At 38.9% G+C, this 25,893-nt stretch overlaps 1 protein-coding gene across 1 annotated transcript in view; it reads left to right on the forward strand.

Annotated features, from left to right (window-relative positions):
• Positions 1 to 3,407: 3,407 nt before the first annotated feature.
• Positions 3,408 to 25,893, forward strand: part of st6gal2a (ST6 beta-galactosamide alpha-2,6-sialyltranferase 2a) — a 59,370-nt gene continuing 36,884 nt past the window's right edge. Inside the window, exon 1 of the mRNA XM_036596478.1 lies at positions 3,408 to 3,562. The gene's annotated coding sequence lies outside the window, so the exon portion shown is untranslated. The remainder of the gene's footprint in view (positions 3,563 to 25,893) is intronic.

A 25,893-nucleotide genomic window follows, 5' to 3' on the forward strand; every position in this document is an offset into this window, starting at 1 on the left:
CTGTTCTGTAGTTGCCATCTTACTCATATTACGAACTAAAAATTCCAAACCTGATACATTTTATCCAGTGTACACTGCCCCCCGAGTGTCACTGGATCATCTAAAATACGAGGCTGTCTACCAGTCAAACTATGAATAATGCTACTTAAATGCTGCAAGATAAAACTTTGTGCAACAAAAATGACATCACATGAAATTACATTTCTGTTTAAACTTCAATACTGTTATATACCAACACCAGCTACCCAGACTGTAACCTCAAACTGCCAAAACCTCTTAACTACCACACTGGGCAATGCTTACTGGTTTGTGTGCAGTATTTTGTTAAGTGATGTCGTTCAGTGTGCAGCAGTGCTTGCATGTAGCAGTATTCATATTTCGGCTCCTAAATGACCTTATAATTCAGGGGATCCACTGACAATTTGGAAGCTACTTGGAGAATCTGCGATGTTTGGAGGAAAAATGTATGTAGGACAAACTCTATTGGCTTTGGAACATTTTTGTTTACCACAGGGCGCAACAGCAGTGATCAAAACGCATTCATTTTTCTCATAGAGAAAACCAGCCTAAACCCGAACTTCCTAATATGGGAATGACACGATTACAGAATGACAACACAACCTCAGAGGTGTACGGAGTTTGTAAAATGTTTGGAAAGTGGATAGTAATATTTGATTTGGGAATATGTAGTGATTTAGAGAAAGAGAGAGAGAAAGAGACAGAGAGAGAGAGACAGACATAGAGACTAAACAGGCAGGGAGCATAGACAAGGAAGACAATAACAACATAATGATTTTGAAAAACACTAAGAGACTTTAAGAGAGAATGAAAAACAGAAAAAAACACTGAGACTGAAACAAAACACTGATGATAAGTCAGACTGAGCGAATGACAATGACAGGACTCATAATTGGCAGTCTGCCAGCACTACTGGGTAACATAATGAATCTCAGCCTGATGTCTATGCTTTAAGTAGAGCTCCGAACACTACACCAATACTGATGAGGGCTGGAGAGAGGCTATCAGCCACGGCCTGTTCGACCGAGAAAACCTACCTTAATACGTGAGGAGAAGATGGTAGAGAAGATGCGGACTGAGAACTGACTGTGAAAAAAAATGCTTTATGTATGTACCAGCTCAAAGTGCTGAAACTCCAAAAAGGCTTTGATGTGAGCGCTGGGTGAGAAAATGGCTGGGGCAGTAACAACTCAGAGATACCAGATGCGGCAACTCAATAGATTTAGAAGGTAATGAGGTGGAAAATGCAGCAGAAGCAGCCGTAACTTTGTTCTGCTGCTGAACTGAAGCTCGCTGCCTCCGTCCTGAGCCCTTTGAGGGAAGAGGGAAGTCTCTGACTAATGAAGGAGCAGTTCATTACAGGACGGGGGCATGAAAAAAAGGGGATGCCTTTGAAGAGGAAGTCGAGCCAAAAGGAAGCGCAGGCCGAAAATTTACATTCATTCTCCCCAAAGCCTGCAGAAGCAAAGAGACTGGACAGGAAATTTAGACTGGCCTAGATCAAGGGAGAGCAGACTGGCTGAATGGACTATGTTAGAGGTGCATACACAGAGACATGCTAAAACATGCACATGACATTTCACAATTGTGTGTGAGATGAGTGGATGATATGAGATGACTACTTGTACTCCGGCATGAATGAAGAAGGAGCACAGATCTTTTGATAGCCTGGTACCTGTACACTTACATCATTCCTACTAACAATTTTCCTTTAAAGTCATACTGTAATCAGCCATTTTTGTCAGGTTATTGTTCAACTATACAGGGCATAACAAGGAGCCTGAACACAACATTACCACTGTGAAGTTACATTTACATTTAGCAGACGTTCTTATCCAATATCTAAGTAGTCAGCAAGCCGCATGTTCAGTGAGATTTGACTTCATCTGGATGTTGACCACATTTTGTGTATTTACTACTTCTATGCTAAAAACTCAACCCCGTTACTTTGTTAAGTCATTGTCAGCAAAGAAACCCTGTAAAAAAATAGTATATTGTTCCTGAGGGGTGTGCATGCATTTTTGTATGTTTAAATGCATGCTTAGCTTCAAGACTGAAAACTGATTTTAAAAAGGGCTAAATGGCACCCCAATTGTGTAATCGGCCAAAAACACAGAGGTAAACCACAGAAGATTGAAGAGACACAATGACAGTGATTTAGAAAAGTGTGAATGAGTGCAATACGGTGTGAACTTAAGTCATTGTTCTTCAGTTCCAGCCCTGGGGTGGTGTCCAGCACAAATTGGTGGTTTTCCTGTGTAAGCACCCCTATTAACAGACTAATTGAACCAGGTGTGGTTAAGCAGGGTACACTCACCAAACTGTGCAGGACATGGAATTGAAGAGCCCTGACTTAGACAGAGTTCAGGGGTAAGTTCACTCCCTCACTTAAGGGCAAGGACAATAAAGCAGCAAGACTGAGCCTCTGAAAATAAAATATAAAGGAAACAATCCAAATTGCTCTAGCCTCTCATCAGCATCCAAAACAGAAAGGGCACATTCCTACAGGATGCAGAGATGTAAAGGCTTTCTGGAAGAGAAAAATAAAGACAGTCCATGCAATTATTTTGCAATATATTACAAAATTCTTAATATTTTAAGAAATAAGGGAATTCAAAGTGTGAATAACACCTTTTCCGTGACTGTGATGGATGCAGTTTCATAAGGAACACATAACAGCACCTATACTAGTCCAGCCTTTGTTCATAATGCAATTTCACACTCATTTGGTGTAACAGAGTAACAATAATATAGTGCTACAGTAAACCATTTAGTGGTGATACATAAACTCAATGCCACAAAAAGAGTTAAAGAAAGTGGAAAATGGACTCAAAACTCAAACCTCCCCAAAAGCACTGATAGCAGATGTAGGAAAGGTTTGACGGTGCATATAAAGGAAAATGCCGGAAGGAATGGTAATGTGTAAAAAACAACAATTAACATTAAACTATTTCAATTACTTCTATTGTAATTTGTCAAAATATCTTACATAAGCTCAGAAGTGCCAACATTCAGTATACCTCATGTCTTCATATTTAATAAAACAGCAAAAACATAATTGTGGCTTGACTGCCCTGGAAGCTTATGGAAACTGTATACAATACAAACAGCATGTTCAACATCCATGCATTTAGCTATATGCACTCCTTATAAAATGCTACAAAATAATCATTCATTCTAATGATTCTTATTCCTTTCATCTTAATCTGACCAGCCCAGGTGTGGGGAGACGGGCTATACCGACCCTGTGTGAGGCCGGGTTAATGCTATTTGCCCTAGCCTAAGCCTGAGAAAGCGATACACGGATAACGGATGACTTTTCAGCGCCCGCTGCCGGTCAGCAAGCAGCACTCCTCCCCCACCAAGCTACCAGCTCTAAAAGGCGGTGAAAGAGTGGAAGGCGAGGAAGACGGACCGCTGCCTGTAGAAGCGTCTCATGCTGCTCGCGGCGTGTGTGCAGAAACCGATAAACAACAGAGCATGAGGGACGAGGAGGGGAGCCTCCAGCAGCGCGGTGAGCGATGAATGCAGGCTGATTTCTCAGGTAAGACACGCTGGCTTCCATCTCCACTAGCGCTGTAGGTTAGCTGAGCGACTGCTTTGTGATTGCAAACTACGGACGCCTTGAACATTTCAAGCGTCTGTCGGTAGTAGCCGTGGTGAGTGTCGTCCGTGCGCTAAGGATGGGAGAATAACGAGCCGATCTTGTTTTCGGTCATTGCCAGTTAAATCCGTTATGCTTAGTGAACGTGCATTGTTCGCGTTTCCCCATCTCATCCGTAGATGGAGTTGGCTTGGATTGGCTGTAACAGCCATTGCCTGAACAATGTAGCCTCTCGCGCCCAACACAGAACCTATCTTTATAGCGTTTCTCTCCGCGAGCATCGTGGCTTTGGCTTTGGGCCACACTATAACACCAAAGCTCACACCCTTTACCCTGCACCTCCGGTCTAGTCTGTTGTGTTGTCTCCACGTTTGTTCATAGCAGAAAGCGGATGCAGAGCACTGCGAGTTGTTTCTGTGTAACTCATTCGCAGAGTCGCTCCACATGGCGAGCTGCTGCAGCTTTCTCCTCTCTGTGTTTCGTGATTGTGGATTGTGAAGCTGTTATCTGCGTTTTGATCGGTTGCTTGGCATGAATAATGACCGAATTGCTCCTGTGCGCCTTTGCCAGTGTATTTAATTGATATTTATTGATAGATTTAATTGATATTGATCCATTTAAATGAATGTACCCAAGTCGACTAAAGTGGGCTAATAGCCGTTAAGCTCTATGAGTAAACAGTGCACAGAGGTTTTGGGGTGTCTCATGCTAAATTGCTCTGTTTTAAATTTGCCTTAAAAGGTGGTCCCTCAGGGAGGTCCAGATGGCTCCACTAACCTCAAATGTGCAAAAAAAGGAAGTTTGTATGCTGCAAAAAGCACACAGCATATTTTTTTTATTAGTAACCGCACTGGCAAACAGTGCAAGTAATGTCTAGCCCAAGGTTTCCCCTCAATCACAAATTAAAAAATACTGATCTCCTGCTGATGTTCATTTAGTTTTCTTTGACTTCTCTGTTCTAAACTGTGTGGCCTATTGCTGAGACTCCTTCTGCAACCACTTAACTTGGCCTAGAGCATCATATCCAGATGGAAGGTTGGCACAGCCTAATTCTGTCTCACCAAAACACCAAAGCCCTATTCCTGCGTGCTGTAGAAACAAAGGGCTACATGCTCATGAATGCCTCTCTCTCCACCTGCAATCACAGCCTTTTCACTAGGATAGACAAGTTCAGACAGGCTTACAAGGTGAGCTTCTCTGCTCAGGCACACATAGTCAAAGTGAAGAGTTCCTCCAAACCTGCCTTTGATGTTTAGTTCTCTCCCTAGAGAACGTCTCATAAAGGGAAGGACAGGATTGTTTCAGGGCAAATGGTGGGCTATTTGTTCTGTTCTGCAGTTGTGTATTTAGGTCTAATTACTACCAGAAGTGTATTCATGCTGTGAGCTGCGGGAAGTATTGTCTGTCTTCATTCATACTGGCCAAATGGGGTCTGTGCCTGCCTGACTTTCATATCAGGTGGTTTAGTAGAAGTGCCTATAATTCGAGGAGGAGTTATTTAATAGAATTTTAATGACCTGATCACAATTCACCGGCAGCTAAACGACAGTTTGTGGACTGCCTGTGGTTGAAATGTTCTGAAATTGTAGTGCACAAATTTGTTAATAATTTAATAATTATTTTTTAAATTGTATGCATGTGGAGTCTCTACATGCATGCAAGTCTCTATGACGTTAGATGTTTTGTTCACTAGTGCTTGCTGTAGCTGTAAGAAGAAGCGATTATATGACAGAAAAAATCCACCTGATTTATCCTAACAGTGTGATCTCTCAATGACATACGAACTGAATAAAATTAGAAATTAATGTCATGCTGTAAATGTACTGTAAATGCACCACCATTTCCCATTTCTATTCAGGTTGGGTTTTTTGCCAGTGTTTTATAACCTGTCCAGCCTTGCAGCAGTAACTACAAAAGAAAGCCTCTGGGGCAGAGCTTGGATAGGTCAATTAATAGCTTTCGCTAGCGTTGTAGTCAGGACTGCTAGAGGCAAGTCTGAGTTGAGTGGGAGGGCGCAAGACACCGAGTCCGAGACAAGACAGAGACCAGATTAAGAATTTTTTTTCAGAAAATAAAAACAATTAAAAAAATTATATATAATATTTATAATATTTATTTATTTTTTATTTGTTATTATTATTTATTATGTAGGTTTATTTCATACTTACACAACCATGTAAAGAAATTGGGACACTCCATTCAATAATTAGTTGAAAAAATTTTGACATATCAGGATTATATATCACTGATGTCTGAATTTTGAAATCCACGAACATCAACCAACAAATACTCAAAAAAACAAAAAAGTTTAGCCGTCTGGAAAGATCAATTAGATCCTCAACCAACAGATCTTATTTAAAACTATACAACAGTGGTTTTCAACCTGGGGGCTGCAGCCGTGCAGTGAGCAGTGGTGGTACTGCAGTTTTTTAAACAAAAAATTGTTGCAGCACAGGCATTAAACCAAACATGTAAATATGACAAATATTATTGATTATTTGTGCACCTACATGTAGGAGTATCAAAGATGATGTCAAATTATTTGGTAAATCTGTTTACACTTTTAATGGAGTCCTGCATGAACATACAATTGACTGCCAAATAAGAACAATGTTGGTTGTTTTGATTTAGAGATGTTTGCCCTTTGTGTTTCGGGGGTTTGATTTGAGTTGAGTGAAACTATCATATGATGCTGACATCAAATGAGCCTTCCAACCAATCATAATTGGCGCAGATTTTTAATCAGCGACTCTATACCATAGCCCCTCTGTACACAGTCCAGAATTTCTGTAGTTGTCCCTGTCTCCAACTACCAGGGAGAGAAACAGCTAGCATTTTAAAAACACCTTAACTTTGGTGAAACGACTAACACATTGCTTGCAGTGCAAAAAATCAGTGCTACAGTTTCACCCAAGTGAGACTGGAGAGCAGCTTGTTTATACAGCTGTTTTTTTCCTCTTCTTCTCTCCCTCTGCTGTTGCTGAATGTCTGAGCTGCCAGATGTAATATGCAAGTAAATTAACTTTGTTAAAGTTTATTCTGCATAGTTTGTTAGGGGTCTAATTTAGCTGACAAATGCTTACATTATAATTTGTCACCTGTGATAGCCTAGCCACAATATTATATCTCAGCAAATACTGAGATATAATACTGTTCATATAAAATATAATATAAAACTGTTTGGATGATTGGCCAAATTCCTGCTCATCACTAACACACCACTGAGGTTACAGCAGTAATTAGTCACACAATCCCGGATTAACGTCTATAGTCTGATTTAAAGATTTAAAGTCTGACCTCTGCCAGAAAATAAAAGCTTAAAATGGAAAAATCCTACTATCTTGGGGTCGTTTGTTTCCATGGCTGTGCCACTGTCAACCACAATGCGATGTGTAAATAAGTTTTCCTAGTTTTACTCCATCTGAAATATTGTTTAGTGAAGTCACAAATGTTTAGGATCACTGAGATCAGTCAGGTTGCCAGCCTCTTATCTAAATAACTGATGTGGCCAATATTGTAAATTAGGTGTTATGCAGAGACAGTCGCAGTAAAAATCCAGACAGCATGCTCAAGTTTAGAGATATTGACCCAAAATAATGACACTGGAATGAGCAACATGCCGGTGAGGTTGGTGGCATGGCAGGTTTGTTAGATACACAATAACAGGAAAACTTATCCTAACAAAGATGTATTAGTGCCATTTTTCCAGAATACTAATAGAAATGATTATAAACATTCCATATGTTGAATATCGATGATGGGTATGGTTCTAAAAATTGTTAAAGAACAAAGATGATCATGAAAGAACAAATCACTTTTAACATTTCTTCATAATACTACTATATTTGATCCATCAGTATAAGAAGAATAAAGCAGCTACTGACTTCTGTACAGAAATTACTAACCTAATCAGTTGTCAAGGAGCTGAACTTTTGACTGACTTTAAGGGTACTTTAAGGGTGTTGCAAAAATCTGAGAGTCACATCCTTTTTTTTTCCAAATGGTGAAGTTCACAGTGGATACAGTAGCAATACAGAAGTGGGCAGCAGGTATAATATAACTGTGTTTGTTCACTAGCATTGTAGTTGCCCTTTAGAGCAGAGACTGACATCCTGTCCACACTTGGGGTTTTTGGTTTTGCACATCGTGGCACATTTCTCTGTCCTTCATTTCAGAAAAAGCTTGTTAGAACAATGCCAGCAAGTTGAACTGTGGGAGGTACACTTAGTTCAACACTGCTTTGATGCACTGCTAGAGAAAAGGTGTGTTTACCGTGGTCTTATGCACTGTGCTTTTGCATATTTTAGAAATGGGGCACATTTGGACATGTGCTGGAAAGCACAGAAACATACAGAAAACCTCAAGCATGAACTTTGGGATAGGCCACAAGTCAAGACCTGGGCAAGTGAATATTGAGACCGGTTAGATTTTTTAGGGAGGGGGGGGGTATTTTTTTGTGTGTTTTTTATTTTGTTTGTTTGTTTTTTGTTTTGTTTTTTTTTTCTTTTTGTTCATTTGACATTCATTATACATGATGATGTAGATAACATAATAGAAAAAAAATTGTCCGATAGTCTTGGACCAACTCTGCATTCCAACGTTTGTTATAAGGTTAAGAAAGATTTATCTGCCCCTCTTCTCGATTTTAATGTTAGGCTATGTAAAATAAATTCACTGACTGAATGCTGAATGAGGAGAGCAGGTAGCCAATCTGAATGAACTATAGAGCTAAAACTACAGTTAACCAGTTCAGCACTGGAAGAATGCTCATTGTCATCTTCTGCAGGTTTTTTCCTCTTCTATCGGCGATGCGCCATGTTGGTTTGTCAGAGAAATACGTTTGACCTGTTTCTGAACCTAGCTAACATCAGCCCAGACTATTTAACCGTAAGCTGCGCCGTCTCTGTCTTCTCAGTCACGTCCTTAACAGCTCCTGCTTGACAGTGAGTCTATGTTAAGGCACTCACCTTTCAGAGTAGCAAAGTATGACGGAACATGCTTCCTCACATATACGAGCAACTTTCATGTTTTCCAGTCATGTAACGATATAAAATCGACATTTTGCTCAATTGTTGGGCCGTATATTTTTTGCATCTTCCCTTAATGTAACAAATACCCAAATAGAGATTACAGCATTCAAAGCCTGGCACCTTAAACGTTCAGCCGAGTTCCTGTGAACATGCTTAGCTTATAGAGGCAGGAGTCAAACTGATCTAACTGCAGCACTGCGCTAGGAAGAAACGGGAATTTAGAAGGACTTGCGCTCAAAAAAACGAGAAAAATAGGCCTAGACTTGAGTACCATGATGTGCTTTTCCACATGTACTGTGCTTTTCCACATTCCTTTAGTTTTACATTGTAAGTGTAGTTAAGTTATTGCCTTCATGCTGTGTCTAAGCGGATATATGTGAAGTTTCAAAATCATGAAAATTAGCACGAACAATTAATTTAAAATGTGCTGTATGTGCAGCTTTGTTTTTATATATGGACAATAGGGACTAGGAGAGTAGGTGATACGTTTGGACATGAACAATAAACAAGTGTTTTATTAAAAAAAAAGAGAAAAATGTAATTTTTCCATATGAACTCTCCAAAGAAATATTACATTGGTATTGGAATCAGTCTATATTCCATATTAGTAAAATACCTAAAAAAAAAAAATAAATAAATAAATAAAAAAGGAGCGTCATGCCATCTCTCATCTTGATAAGAAATGCCACTCGGCTTTAAACGTCCTTAGTGAAATAGTCTGATAAAGGCCCTTTCCTGGGTCCCTGAGTTTGGTGGAATGTGAATCTCGAGCCTCATCCATCACTCCAGCTGAAGGATGGACACCTCATACACAGCCTCGGGCGTCCCTTCGAACTGCTGCTCTCTGAGCTCCTGTCTAAAGGGATGTCAGGTGTCTGAAGCGGCCGGCATGCAGCGCTGGGCAGACCTGGCTTTGACTCGGGAGAAAGGGAGAGTGTTATTTGAGATGATGGCTACACATCAGAGCAGGAGCTATGAGCCAGCGGGCACAAGCGTAAACTAATACAGGGCTGCTGAAAGCGAAGGGTTTCAGACGTCTCTGAGACTGAATGAACTTCAATTAGTGGGATACAAAGGAAGGGTAATAGAGTCTAACTACAAGCTTGTAAACATTTGCTCTGGGTGTGAGAAGGATGTAGTGATACCTTTCAAATATTTCCACACCAAACACTTCAAAAGTTTTATGCAGTTATTTATTGCTTCTTACATCAGTGAACAGGAAGCTCAGTGTTTGGTTTAGGGGCTGAAACACTGTATGAGACATTCTACTAGTAGATAGCGTTTTGGTTCCTTAAGTCATTTGTTTGTTTTTTATGACATGGTTGATGCGTGTCCTGTAATCGAATGGAAGCTTTATTTTGTATTAGTGATAATAATGCATTTCTGTCCCACAGTGCACATGATTCTGTTGCTGATACCTGTTTACCCTGCCAAAGGATAAAACCAGACAGGAAGTCGACACTTTCTAACAGCATTCAGTTCCTGACTCAGTAATGCGATTTCTATTTCTATTCTATATGTTTAAAAAACGCAGTTATTTTTTATTTTATTTATTATTTTTGAAGTACATATGCATGTATTCTTTAAAAATTTATAGTGGGAAAAATAAGGTGCTCTGTTGGTGTCTTAGTATGAGTATTCTTCTCCACATAGGCCTCAGAAGCTCTTGTATTAATATGCAAAAAAAAAAAATAAATTTATTTATTTATTCATTTATTTATTATTATTATTATTTATTTTTTTTTTTTTTTGACTCTGTAAGCTGTTTCTTGGCACGACTGCCCTGAGTGATTAGCTTAACACTGTGGCTTGAGCTAGCAACTCAGTCACCATGTACTAATTTACCTGGGATATGCGGTGATGCTGACCTCATTTCTTCACCATAGGGAGAGGGCCTTTTGAAGTAGGAGGGAAGTGCCTCCAGAAAGAGAATGTATGCAACTACTTTGTATTCAAACAGTAACATCTTTCTAGCCAGCATGTATCTGAAATAACATTCAGTAACAGCAAGTAAAGGCTCTTCAGTGTCTGGCATTCAGAGTGGCTTTGAAGCAGAAGTTTTTCAAATTTGGCACTTGACTGGATGGATCCCGCTAACACAAAGGAGATGGAGAAGCCGCTCTCGTATGTGTGCTCCTGTGGCAGCAAGATTTCAAATGTAGACCCCACCTTGTGTGCCTTGAGTTGTGATGCACCCAGCCTTCTCTGTGCTTCTGTGAGCACTGCACTTTTGGTTGGATCTTTGATGCAGTTTAGTCCACCAAGCTAGTCCCTCTGTTTAGGACCCACTCTTGGACACCACATTTGGTCCATTACAGTCATGCACCGAGGATTCTGAGTCCTGATTAGTACAGTCACATGCAAAAGTTTGGGCACCCATGGTCAAATTACATGTTTTGTTGACTTTTTTACAAAATGTACATTCTCTGCAGAGAACGCACTTCTGCACATTTTAATGTATAAAATATGGCCGGTGCAAAAGTCATGGTACATTTTACATTTTATTCTGATAGAGCTGTAAAATTAGCAGAAAAATGACAGTTATAATATTGTTTGCCGTAGAGGATGTGATAACTTTTTTTCACATAGGAACATTTTAAACAGTTCGATCTGGAGTGATCAAACCTCTGCATGCAAAGAAGGTTGATATTAATCCTCTTTTATAGGCACTACATTGATTTCCAGTTAAATAGTTCATTGGTGGCATACAAAGCTATAAATAGTCTTTCCCCGCAGTGAGCTCCTTGCCTGTTTTGTTCCACCACACCTGCTTTGATTACAAGGTGCAGGCTTTTTATCGGTACCTACAATTATGAAAATTATAGCAAGTCTGGACTTTTTCCTCTTAAGGCCTCTGTCTGTGAGCCAACTTTCCTGTTATTGTACTGAACTCAATCACAGTTTTTAAAATCTGGGCTGAAAAATGACTTTGTTCAGATGTTTAATTGACAGTTTCTCTCTTGAAACAAAGGTCCACATAGAGAGGTTCATGTGTAAAGACAGTTATGGTTGTCCCATTGCTTTCACAAACTCCAAATTAGTTGACTGTAGATGTCTCAGGGTGCCCTCATGGGAGTGCCCTTCTTTGACAGTCTCTTAGGGACTTGTTTTACCACTTACACTGGAAAATAGTTGTCCTTTCAAACTAAAAAAGTTGCCTTGGCAACAAGCAATTTAACTGGTTTTATTCCACTCAAGAATGAAACAATGCAAAGCAAGTTTTAATTTAGATTTTAATTTTAGAACAAAAGTAATCAATTAAAACCTCTATTGAGTCTGGAAAAAATTTGGATGTCCAGTATATGCATCTTTGCATGGATGAGGCAGAAGACTGATCACCTGTTGGTATCTTGGGCAAAATGTCATACAGATAAGCCAAATGCTAAACAAAGCCTGAACTACTGTGCAAAGACCAGCAGCTTTCAGAAGGTTTGGGCAGCAGTAAATTTGGCATCTCCTCACACTTTGGTGAGGTTGTTTCAAACTGAATGTTACTGCACCAGCTTTAATTTTGAATGCAGCTCTGCATCAGCTATTAAACATGAAGGAACACCCCACCCAGAAGAATACAACTTGTCTACCAGCCGGTAAGGGCTGGCATATTGAAACAAGAGCTTCTAAATGCCATTCAGGAAGTCTATTAATGAAAGACATCACTTATACCATCAGCACATCAAGTTTAGGTCTGTGAGTTTGTAATCTAAAGTTCATTCAGTGACAGATCACTAGCTTAATGTCACTTGTCATAGACTTACCACAGGGGCATTTTACTGGAAGATGATAAAGTGATGCCTTAGACGCAGTTTTAAGAATATTATTTTTATTGTAGAGACGTCTATATTTGTGAGACAAAGTTGGCCGTTTAATATTCAGGGTGACTTGACTCATAACCAACCTGCAGTAAATAGTGTGAAGTAGGGATGTGCCGATCATCAAATTAAATTTTATGACCAGTTCCAATTTTTTTATAGCCAATTTCTTTCTTTCTTGTTTTTTTAATAATTTGACGCTCACGCTGAATTAAAAACATGAAGTACATTTACAGTGCTTTCTTTTAGCCAATGTTACAACAGAAATCACATTATTTGCTCCTTACTTAGCCAAACTGACATTTTGTATCCATAAATAACACAAATCAAATTAAGTGCTACGTCAGCGTTAAGAGGCAGCTAACTATTGAGCCCAATGAGTCATGCATAATTATGCTGTGACATTTCAGTATAGGTAGTACTGAAAGCAGCAGCAGGAGTGCACTTACTTTCCCCCAGTAATGTAACAATAAATTGGCTTGTGTTTGGGAGGGGGAGAATATCAGTTTCTGATGTTTTGCCGATTCCAATTTTGCATCACTAGGATCAAGCCCTCTCAGAATAGTAAGGGCTGTTACTGCAGCAAAGGGTGGGTAAACATCTTATTAATAATAGAGATGCCCCAGAATTTCAGCTACTGAAAGAGAAAAACAAACCCAAAAAATAAATAGACGACAATGAAGTGTCAAAATCTAACACTTAAGTCATTTGAATGACAATGAAACACTAATTCTTCTCATCGCTTTCCTGTGCTGGTCAGTGCAGATGTGTTCAAACAGTAGCATCAGGTAAGCAGGGAAAAAAGTCAGCTGTCGAACTACTTCATAGTTCCCACAAGGAACATTGGTCAAGTGATTTATAGTCTTTGTTCATCTTGAGTATTAAGAAGCAGCACGACACCCAAGGACTTCCTCACTACAGATTCGATGCCACTTGAAACACTATATCCTGCTCAATATGCGGAATCATCACAACAGAAGCAGAAATGAAACTTATGCAGTTTTCATGAAGATTCTGTTATTCACCAGTGTTTTCTTATTTGGGATTTGTCACAAACGGCAGCGGCAAATTGCAAAACATAACTAAACTATAATGGAAATCAGTGCCTTAATCGATCAGCCATTCTCGTTTTTGTTGGATTTCATAGGCGCATTTTGTCTTCATGCTATAATAATTTTAGCAAGTTTATTTTATGTAAACTGTTAGTCAGCTAGGTCAGTTTTGTCCTATTGAAAGCAGACATGTCGTTTTTTTTTCTTTATTAAATTGTAGTGTTTATGTTTAATATGTCAAAAAAAAAAAATAAATAAATAAATAAAACTTTTCGATTTTCAGTTTCATGTTTGGGCCAGGTGTGTCTTGAATTTTGGTTTCAGCCAGATGTTTTCATCTCTGTGCATTGCTAATTAATACACTTAACTTCTAGAGAAATGTTGGATGAGTAGGCGTCTACAAACTTTTGGTACAGCACTGAACATGGCACATTAGCAAATATAATGCAAGGAGATGAGGGAGTGAGTAAAACGGAGTAAATTGTTTCTACATAGTTCTAATTAGGCCTGTAACATCATTTATAAATCTGTTACACGCATCATGAAGCCTTTCAGATCAATTCTGATTTTAAAAGTCCTGTATTTTTAAAGAGTGCGTCTTTCTTTTCACCACAAAGGCAGCCTGTCAGCAGGGTTTCTTTCTAAGCTTGCAATGTTGGTTAACCAGGAAGCGTTAACTCTCAGGAAGTGTTAGCTCTCCAAATGTGCTTAAACCAGCCACCAAAAAGTTTTGTCTGAGTGATTTAAAACAGCGTTCATTTGCTTTGGTGTCCTGTGCTGCTCAGCGCAGACATGTTCAAACAGTTTGAGTGGCAGCAGGCTAACAGTGAAAGTGTTGGCTGTCAAAGTCAAAGGTTGACTGTTCATGCTAGGTATCAAGCAAAACAGAAGCAGAAAGGAAAGTCCCCGCTAGATCCTGTATGTGTGTTTGTGAAGTTGGTATGGGAAGAATGAGTCGGGAGGTATGATGAGAAAATACAGAAGGTTTAAAAAAGTTTAAAACTTCTAATCTAAAAAGTAAACACTGTGGGTGACTATGAGCCAAGCGGATGTCACTTTTTCCCCCTTATTTTCTGCCAACAGGAAAGTACAGGCTTCTGCACAGTCTGTCTTTCTTATCCCACGTTAAGCTCTCTGATGCAATCTGCTTACACCCTGTTAGCCACTTGGTTCAACATAAGGTTTGCTTAATTAGGTCAGTGCTTGTGTGTGTCTCTGTCTCTCTGTCTGTGAAAACTTGCATGAGGAAAGAGAGGTGCAATAGTCCTGCTATTGTTATACTAAGGGCATGTCATAGAGTTTACATCTTACATCTTGTATACAGTGGTGGTGGCAAGAGGTGCACAGCAGAAGAATGCTAAGAGAAAAACGTGTTCTGGAATCTGATTCCTTTTTTTTTTTTTGCTCCTCCTCAAAGTCTTGGCTGCACAGTTCTGTGGGCTTTTTTCCTTCTTTAATAAACCTGAAGCACAACTTTAGGTATTTATTAACTTCTTCTTAAGCTCATTCAGAGCAGGAGAACACAGAACTGTGCAGTGCAGGTGGGTCTCCTTGACTAGAGTGGTATGACTCTGCCTGTTGAACCCAATGAGCCCATGATGGTTTAGTTGTAATGGAACATTTTCAGGTTGTGATGTTTGTGCTGCTTGCAGAAGGTGCAGGTGGCCTTTTCAATTTAAGTTTCCCCTAAGGTGGAGCAGCTGTGCTGTTGAAGTCAGTCCAGATCAAAACTCGATAACTCCGTCAAGCTTGGAGTTGTTTGGCAGTGATTGCGACTGTACCTAAAAAGCATAATCATTAAAAGTATTTTAGCCTTCACAGTCCACATTATTTTATATATATTGAAATTCCCAAATATTCAAATATTCAATAAGAATAAAAGGAAACCAAAACTGTGACTAAATGTTTCACATTGATAACAGAGTGGAAATTTATTGTTCATTTATTTATGCTTTTTTAAAGCATTTTTAATGAAATGTAAATGAAATACTACATAATAATGAAACATCACAATAAACAATTATTTTCTTGGCAAGCTCATTAAAAGGTTAATATGGGGGTCCTACATCACCAGTCAACATTGAATTGAGTTTCTGGTGCACTTTGAATTCCTCAGTGATGAGCAGCACAGGAGAGCCGAGGAAACGGTTTAATTTAACTTAAAATGAAAAAAAGTAATAGCATCTCTGAACTGAGAAGAGCTACTCAGGCTCTTATTCTCACTACTGCTCATGCACACATGATTAGTCTGGTATAGTAGTTTAGTTTTTCTAATGTTTGATTTTGTTCTTATTATTAATTCTGTCTTACTTTGAGTGTATTATGCTGACACAGCTAAATTTTATTACTAACCCTCTGATAAGATGATTTAGGCTATATCTGTGTCCTACATACAGTTTTGTAGAAGGCTGCTTATATGTATGCAGTATAGTAGGACGTTTCGACAAGGTAGAACAATTTGTCAGAACACCAGATGTTTTCTGCTGCTCTGGGTAGTCAGCTGGTTTGCACCCTCTCGTTTACTCTTGGTAAGAAAGCAAGAATTTTCTTTAAAATCAGTCGTATCTCTTCAATGAGTGTTCTGCATGCTGCTGGTCACTAGCTAGCATTTTGCTTGATACAAAGGTTTTCCCTACAGCAGTACATGGTTCTGTTAAAGTGATGTGTCAGTTATTCAGATGGCTGCAATGTTTTCTAATATTTTAATTATCAAATGTATTGTCAGATATTTGTTGCAGCAATAAATACCACCTAGATATTCTTAACTCTAAGGGACATACTGTCGCATTCAAACCTGACAAGTACTTTTTATTATTATTTTTCTTTTACTAATTTATTTTTCTCCCATTTGATTTTACCAGATGCCCTTTAAGCTGTTTAATGATGAATGGACCAATAGAGATTCCTTGGGATAAAATCTTATGTGAACGTGCATTAAAGTTAAGACTTAACCCCCCTCTCCTTTCGAACTAGTCAGGAGCTTTTGTTGACAGTGACGATATGAAGCTTTCAGTATGGCAGGTGCCTTAAGGTGGTAAAGTTTTGCACAGTTTCATTCGTAGATGTAACCAATGGCAGCCTGAGGTGGTAGGATGTATTTGCAGAGTTCTTTTATTACTTCCTAGAATTCTGAGTCATTGCCAGAGGCACAGGTCAGCACAGGTTCAGCAGAGGGGGCAGGTTCTAAACAAGGCCTAAAAAGGAAAGTTTAGAGATAGGAGCCAATTCATAGAGTACCATAGGCATCATGACCGAGTATACAGACAAGCTTTAACAATGTAGTACTACAGTACAGTACAGTTTTACATTGAATGGATATTTAATAACATTTTTTAGTTATTTTGCAGTGACTTGCTCTGTGCAGACAAAACAGACTGACAATCACAAGCAGCAGTGGTGGCGGGCCCACATTCCCACCCCCCACAGTTCATTGGCATCCCTTCTTCCACTGCATGTGGGATGCCTATCAAAGTTCTAAAATTAGGAAATATCACATAAGATATGAAATAAAGTGACACTATAGATACTAATCTAAATGTTGGTGATAAAGGGGTTGCATTTGAGGTTATTCTTTTCGGGGGCAAAACAAAGCTTTAAAGCTTCTATGTGGAATATAACATTCATTCTGTTGCTTTGCATCTTTTCACCATCTTGACAGGCTCCATTTATTTGGCAGAATGCGCCAAATCGAAAGTAATGTTAGAAGTCACTGTACTTTCATAAATTATTACATTTAAAAAGTAACCTTCCAATGTAAACGTCAATGATTATTTTACTAATGTTTAATGAAGTAATGTATTATGATTCACTGAGCTCGCTAATGTAATGTTAGGTTAGCTGAACATTTTTATTATTCATATATTGTGAAATAATAATAGTTAGTTGGCCATGAACAGCCATAGACAATGTTACCATGTAATATGTTAATGTGATATACAAATATATTCTCTCTCTCTCTCTATATATATATGTATGTATGTGTGTATATATATATATATGTGTGTGTGTGTGTGTGTGTGTGTGTGTGTGTGTGTGTGTGTGTGTTACCACTCCAGTTTAACTTGTGCAATGACCATCTGAATAGTGATTTCAGTATTCCAGTACTGGAATGGCACACTGAGTGAGTGCTCTGTGGGAGTGCCTGGGCACACCCCCAATAACCAGTCTGTTTTTTAAAGCCATTATTACACCCTGCTTTTAACACTTGATCTCAGGCTCTAACCTGAGCTGCTGAACTGAACTGTTGCTGATCTGTGGCACTGGGGTATTTGTGTGGGCGTGTCTTATACTTGGCTCATTGCTCCAGAATGGGGGAGAGGTGGTATTAGTGGGCTGGATAGGGACCGCTTAGTCTGGGGTAAGACACAGCACTGGGTTCTGGCTTGGAGGGATATACATGCAGCATGTCTATGTCCCTAGTAATTATAGGCTTGTCTTTGTGTGTAGCAGTGGTCGGCAGCAGAGCTTGAAGGCAGCTCTCAGCTGGGTCTGCTCCAGCCAGGTGGCTGCTATAATAAGCCCTCATTTTCACTGTGTGTGTGCACGCTCTGGTTTGTACAACAGGGACTGTTTGAGTCTGTGTGTATAAAACTGGCTTCTGTTCATAGGAGCAGTTGGGACACAGTCACTTCTCGCCTGGACGTGGGACATCATCCTGTGCGCAGGTACACAGCGGAAATGTCAGCGGCCAGTCTGAGGTCAGGGTTCACTTGTGTTTCCTGTGAAACAGATGGAAGTTGACATGGGAGCAGGTGTGGGTGGGAGGCACTAGGTGTTATTCTTCACCTTGGAACAGTAAAGCCAAAGGTGCAAGCTCCCTGTTTACCTTTACCAGAGACCGAGGAAGAAGTGATGGTGCACAGATTGAAAATAGCTTAACTCATAACGCCCAACACGGTGGATATATGACAGGAAATTCCGCCCTCCATCAAAAAGAGCCAATCACCTTTTTGGTTAAGCATACATGGGGGAAGATATGCGCATGCATAGTAGGCGTAACTTGAAAAATCCATTTTTTGTGTTATCTGAGCTGAAGATCACAAATTATTTGTGGTCTTCACCTGATTTTTACCAGTGATTTCAAATACACTTTCGAAATGTTCGCTTGGTTATCAGTTTCAGATTTTTGGGTCTCTATTCATTCAAGTACATAGGAGCCATAGGAGTCTTGTATAACTGAAACTGACCACCTGGGGGTGTCGCAAATATTGCTGCGGAGTGGATAGATTTGCCTTAACAGGCTCGTTTAAAATGCTCCAGTGCATTTAATCCAGTCCCCTAAATTCCAGCAATCTGCCAGAGAAATACACTGAACAGAAATATAAACACAACACTTGCTACTGGAAAGATTTTACTGAAACCATACCAAAAAACAAAGAACAGGAGTGGGCCGTGGAACGGAATTCCCACATTAGAATCTGGTGTGACCATCATTTGCCTGTAGCAGCATGAGACCTTTCTTATGTATTAGAATGACCAGCCTTTCTTACAACTATTACTGTTAGAAAAGATGGGAAGTAAGGATGGTAAAGCTTACATACTGTACTTACAAATAAATGCTATTACTTATTAAATAATTCATGAACCATGTGGGACTGAACAATTTTGGGGGAAATATTGTGATTTTTCTGACCAATATTGTGACTAATTTAAATTAGCAGATTTGATTTGTCTTCACAAGCGCCATGTTATTGGGTTACATTTCTCTATGTAAAAGTTAAGATAGCGCGTAGCTCTTCTGTTTTGAAGATTGCACTCTTGCAACTTCTGGTTTTAATATAAAACCGATAAATCTTTCAGTCCTGGTGTCGTGCATACGTGTCTGGTTTGGGTTACAGTTGCCAAAATGTAATTGTGCACTTTCCATGAATGAGAAATATTTGTCGCTTGAAGGAATTCTAAAAAGGATTGAATTATAAACGACTTCAACGTGTACATAAAGAACTTAAATTCATACTTTGAGTAAATTGAATGGTATTTTCATGGCAGGTCTATGGACATTTTGTTTGAGGACTAGTGAAATCAGTTGTTTCCATTTATGTTGTTTGTAGATTAGATATAATTTTCTGCTATCACCACCATGAATGCACAACAAACAGTGCACAGCTAAACCTGAGCAGTGCTAATATGAACCAGTGATACTTTAATATTAGTGTAAATTGCTTATGAACTAAATCATGCAGTATTAAAGTAAATATAGATTTAAGCTATATTCTGTTTGTATGTGTCAACGTTTGTAACTGATGACCTGGTTAAATACGGAATTATTGCCATTGTTGAGTGTACATAGCTTGTGGCGCACATATTGATGGCAGGATAATCCTGAGATTTACAGCTCATTCGCTCTGAGTCAGCATTCCTGCTCTAGCAGGCACTCATCACATGGACAATGACTAGTGTGTGTAACTGCTGACTAGGGTGACCGCATTTCCTGAGAAACTATTCCTGCCACGTAGGGTTAAGCGCAGATCCAAGGTTTTGATATGTAGACTGAATATGTTTTCTTGTTTATATGTGTCACCCAGCAAGTTTGGAGAGCTTTAGCAGTAGCCATAGTAACATACTAACATTACTCTTGTTCTAGCAGATTTGACTACCACAAGTAGGCTGCATGCTAAATTCATCAAAGGTGGATTATGCTTTTTTATATTTTTATAGGATGCCAGTAAATCTAATTGGTTTTTGAACTATATTGTGGCAAAGTAAGTAAATTCATAGTCTTTTCTCTCTGATGTATCCATAATCCAGTTAGGGCAGACATGATGACTCAGTTGCGTTTGATCTCTGTCCTCTGTCTGATGCAAATGTTTGAACGCCCATGGTCAAATGACATGTTCTGTTGATTTGCTAAGTCAAAATAAGAAGACATCCTGTACAGGGAACAAATGGAAATATGGCATTTTTCCTGGAAATTTCAGAGAATGATTTCTAAGAACTATAAAATATACAATATGTCACATCTTTTGCACAGGCCATTATTTTCTTTGTCTTTTATTATTATTATTTTTTTTTGATCCAAAGTGGGTTCTCTGGATGAGACTTATTTTCACTTAGAAAATCAACAAAATATGTAATTTGATCAAGGCTGCCCAGACTTTTGCATACGACTGTATAAGAGAAACATAAGTGACTGATGTACTGTGCAGTATTTCAATAGGAACATTAGCTAAAGTGACACCTGCAAAGGTTTAGAAATTAGTGAAGCACTAAAATGCAAAAATTACTGTCTGAAACTGAAATTCAGGACACACCTGGCCGAAAACTGAAATCGAAAACTGAAAGAAACTGTAATAAACAAAATCTATTTAATTATTGATGAAATCTGCTTTCAGAATGAGGAAAACTGAACTAAAAATTACTAAAAACAGTTTACATAAAAACGGTTACCAAAATCATTAAAGCATGTTGGCTACAGTGTGTGCCACAAAGTCCAACGTACTCGACAACGGAGAACGGTTGACCAATCAAGGCAAAGAATTCTATTACTTTTTTTTTGTAATACTTGACACTTTAGAGCTGCGTTTTTTTTTTTGCATAAGCTGTGGTTAGAGATGCTTTGTTTTGCTGATTCTGCATATTGAGAGGAATGCCGTATTTTCAAGTGATCAAATTGTAATAAAGTTTTTGTGCATGGTACCTCCTCTTACAGCTCTACATGAACACAGGTAAATCGCTGGTCTAATGTCCCTCATAGAAGCCATAAAATAGTTTCACGCAGCTGACCTTTTTTATTTTTTTTTTGTTTTTTTTTTAACTTATTTTTTTACATTTTTTTTTCTCCTTTGTTGATCTGCTGCTGCTTAAACTGTTTGAACATGTCTGTGCTGACTGGTGCAGAAGAGTGGAAAAAACAATGGTACAAGTAAATAAAATAAAGCTGAAAAAACATTTATTGAGATGTTAAGGATCTTATGAAAACAAAAAAAATTCTGACTGGTGCTGTCAAGTTTTAGATGGTGGCAGTGGTGTTTTGAGCTTCAGCTGGTTCTGTTGTCAAATGGGAGCTACGAAGTATAGCTAGGAAGCAAGATAGCTAATCACCCAATTCAGGTACTGTAGCCTTGTGCTTTAATAGTTTCATATAATCAACAAAACACATTGTTTGTATTTGTGTTTATATGTAAAGCAGTTATTTATATGGCAGTCAGTTACCAGCTAAAATGTCATGATCATGACAGGCCAAAGCTCAAGCAAGCTCCCTGTTGTAGGAAAGACACTTGTGATAATGAATAGTTATTATCGAGCGCCTTAAACACCAGTCGAAAATAAAGATAACGCAGCATGTAGAGGAACAACATATAAAAGGACCACTCATGCATGCACACATGCACCTTGTTTCCAGTCTTTGTAGGGTGTTTTCTTTCACCTTGTTATTGCTTTAACCTCAGAAACCCAAAAGGAAGTCTTCTAGTTCTTTTACTTCTTCAAATAAAGTGTATTTGTATGTATTTATTCAGGGGAAAAATAAAGAATTTACTAAAGTTGTTTTCTTCATATTTTCATGTTTGTCTTGATTTCTGGTTTCCAGAATTAGCTTAATGCGTGGTCTCACATGCCCACACCCACACAGTTTCACTCTAACGCCAAACGTGCGTGCTAGTGCTAGAACCCCCTGTTGATTGACTTCTTAATCCTCACTTTGCCCTTTTCTGAGAGCGTGTAAAGCACATTGGACTGTGTATAGCACCTGAGACCCCAAGCACTGAGCACTGCATGGCAGAAAGAGCGACATGTTCTCAAATCTGAAAACTCTGTACACTTGATCTGCTGGCACCTGAAAAGGACAAACGCTGCCCTTCAGCACTTCAAAAGTGAGCTGCTCCTTTAGGCAATTAGTTTTTGTGGGGTTTTTATTTATTTATTTATTTATTATGTATGTCCTCTTCATTTCTCTGGTTTCTTGAAATTATGCATGAACATGATTCATTCCCTGTTTGAGGTTGCTTGAATGACAGTTTATGTAATTATGAGTGGGCTTTCATGTTCTACTGTTTTTGAAAAGGCCGATATGGCAGGAACGTAAATGCGAGAGTGATTATCTCTGTGACGCATATCCCTGGGTTGCAATATCCTTTTTCTCTGTGTCCCTTTACATGAGGGTGATCACTCAAATGAAGGGAAATTTGTCTCTCTCTGCCTTTGTAGAGCTTTGGCTGATATTACTGCATTGATTTTTCTCATTTCTCCAGCTCTCATTCTCTTCAGCTTTGTGTCTTTTCGTGCTGTGTGCTCAGGAGGTTTGCTGCGTGTAGCTTTGCAAAAGTGTTAATTTGAACTTCCCGATTTGGAACAGCTCATGTTTCCCCTGTCATAAAGTGCGGAGGGATCGATAAGCCTTATGAATTACAACACTCTAATGAAAGCAGCCCACATTAGAGCTTAGACAGGCGCTGACTGGCGCTCATTTAACAATAGCCTGCTCGATTCTCATTCAAAAAGCTCCTCTCTTCACCCCGCTGAAAAATGCATCAAATGAAACCTTTCTTTTTCATCCTTCAGTTGCCATTTGAAAGTCAAAGTTTGCATCTAACTCCGAGGCCTCCGTCTGTGGATTCTGGATTTAGGCACTGCCTCTCCAGCTTTTAGAATGGCTTTCGCACTGGACTCATACATACTTGCGCTTCAGCTGCCCAAATCCTCCAAATTTTGGTGTCAATTCAAGTGTGCTAGAGCTCTCCCACAGCTAAGAGCGTGTGATTCATGCTGGTGTCTGCCAGCTTCTGTCACTTTTCCAAATCTCCAGAGCAGACCAGTGGTCCATATCTGTTTCTCCTCCTGCAGCCCTTGTTTAGGAAGGGTTAATGCACAACATGAATATTTCATGACGATAGAAAAAAAAAAACACGACGAACTACAGAATCTTTAATATTTCATGTGGTACAAACAGGTTAGCTTGTGGTGTTACGTGAGGTCCTGCCAGGGCTTCTCTATTTGTAACGTTTTTGGAAACGATGAACTGTGTGTGTATGCAGGCACACATGATCACTAGTACTCATTATCACAATACTTACCAAATATATAACGATATGTATAAAGATAATGATATTAGAATCGTAAAAAATATCTCCAATGGACAGATGTTTAAATCAGCATCATTAGATTTACATCACGTTAATATTGACCAATATTTCTGACCGATAGTTGATGTATTTATGTACTACGTGCATTCCAGAAGAGCTGAACATTCAGGTGATGTTGTGCTACTTGCTAAAATATCTGCATTTTATTCATTTTACTGCATTTGTAACCCATTTGAAATAAATGTTAGCCTTTTTGTAAAGCTTAGCCAGGTAATTTTTCGGCGGATATGTAGATGGAAAATTATTATATATCGAGGGGGAAATATTTCACTGTGATTTTTCTAACCAATAGTACGGCTTCAATTAAAATGTGTTGGTTTTTTTTTTTTTTTTTTTAATTATAAATTAAGTTCCATGCTGCCTTTTGTCCCCAAGAAGACTAGCACTTCCATTATTTTCAGGCTTGAGGCTTAAATGCTGAATGTAGTTATTAGGTCACATTTTCTTCACTGAAAACTTAATCGCAGCTCTTGCGATTTTGAAATTGCACTCGATTTCTAATTGCAGTCGTGAGCAGACATGCAACATGCATTGCGGCTAACTGTCAACATGCATTGCGGCTAACTGTCAACATGCATTGCGGTTAACTGTCAACATGCATTGCAGTTAACTGTCAGGTCCTGATAAAATGTGTACTGCAAATTACTATTAAATGTATTTTTAAAATCTAAAACCAAACTGCTTGGCAACAGTTACACCACTCTTTTATCTCAGTGTAACACTGATGTAGAGGTATAAACGATATTGCCCAGCATCAGTAATCATTCTGCTACTTTTACATTTGCTGCCATTCATCTTTACTGAAGCATTAGGCTTATTTATGGCTTTGCTGCATGTTTTGCAACTGGACAAGTTGGATTTTCTGTCATATGTAATCTGCTTCCAAGTTATTCTATTAAAACACTGTTCGGAAAAGGATATAACTGTACTGCAGAGGGATTTGCTTTGAACAACGCTACCAGACTCTTCCTGTGAAAGCATTAGATCCAGGCTGTGGTCTGTGTGGCGTGTAGGGCAGAATAGGGCCAAAGTTACTTGTACAGTTAGTTACTGTAGTTAGTTGTACAGCTCAGAGCATTCAAAAACAGCCAAAACTTTCCTTCCTGTTGGATGAGTGATTTAAAGAGAAATCATCCTCAGTTATAGTAGTTAATAGTCAGCTATGCATGACGTTTTCTTAACTTAAATGTGCTATTTAAAATGAGTGCTTTTCAGTCGTGGTGCTTGTTGCTCCATAGACAACAGTGAAAAGAAGTGCAATGAGAGCCTCATCAGTCATCAGGTTATAGTATTAGCAAAGTTACCCAGCCAGATTTCATCATTAAGAAATCTGTCAAAATATTCTGCTGAGTGAAAAATACTTTTTCGCATGTACCAGCATTTTTACTGTCCTATCATTGTACCTATGTTGTTTTGTTACTGAAAGCTTTTTCCAGTTTTGGTAGCTTGAACTGAACTCTTGCATACTATATACTGACGATACCATCTCCACCTCACACATCCATGTATTAGAATGCTTAAGTGTGACCATTTTGTTCACAAATCAGTCTAAAATAATGAATTTAGTTGCTGAAAACACAGTTCCGTGGCTTAATTCAGTGATTCAGTGAATTCAGTTTAACTTTCTGAACAGTGATGGATGAACAGATTTCCTTAAATGGGACTTTGGGGATTTATGTATAGATGCTTTGGAGGTATGTGTTTTTTTTTTTCTTGGAAGATTCTCTATCAACTGCCTGTCAATCTAGTATCACACACCTGTCTGTATGTCTTTTTAATTAACGCAAGTCATTGCATTCCGAGTGATAATCGAGTATCTGTAAGAGTTAATGAACCTAGTATCAATTAACTACAAGGAAGAAAAATGGAGGGGCAGTGGACAGTACAGCTCTGTTAAAACTTATCAGCATTTGACCGACTTGTTGACCTGTATGTTTTATCTCTGACTTTTTGTGGTACAGCCTAACAAATGTCTGAATAGTGATCTGAGTGTTCCAGTACTGGCACCAGTAATGGTGCACTGAATGCTTGAATGCCTATACACACCCCCAGTACCCAGTCTGTTTAAATCCATTATTATACCCTGGTTTTAACGCTTGATCTCAGGCTCTAACCTGAGCTGCTGAGCTGAACTGTTTGCTGAGCTCTGGCACTGGGGTGTTTGTGTGGGTGATTCATAGTTGGCTCACTGCTCCAGTTTGGAGGAGAGATGGAAGTATTGTCTAAATCTGTAACCTAATCCAAATGATTACTGTATTAGAGTAAAGTATCCAAAGCACAAGCCTCGTCACGAAATGTTCT

This window comes from Colossoma macropomum, unplaced genomic scaffold, assembly GCF_904425465.1.
Source record: "Colossoma macropomum unplaced genomic scaffold, Colossoma_macropomum, whole genome shotgun sequence".
Classification (NCBI taxonomy): Eukaryota; Metazoa; Chordata; class Actinopteri; order Characiformes; family Serrasalmidae; genus Colossoma; species Colossoma macropomum.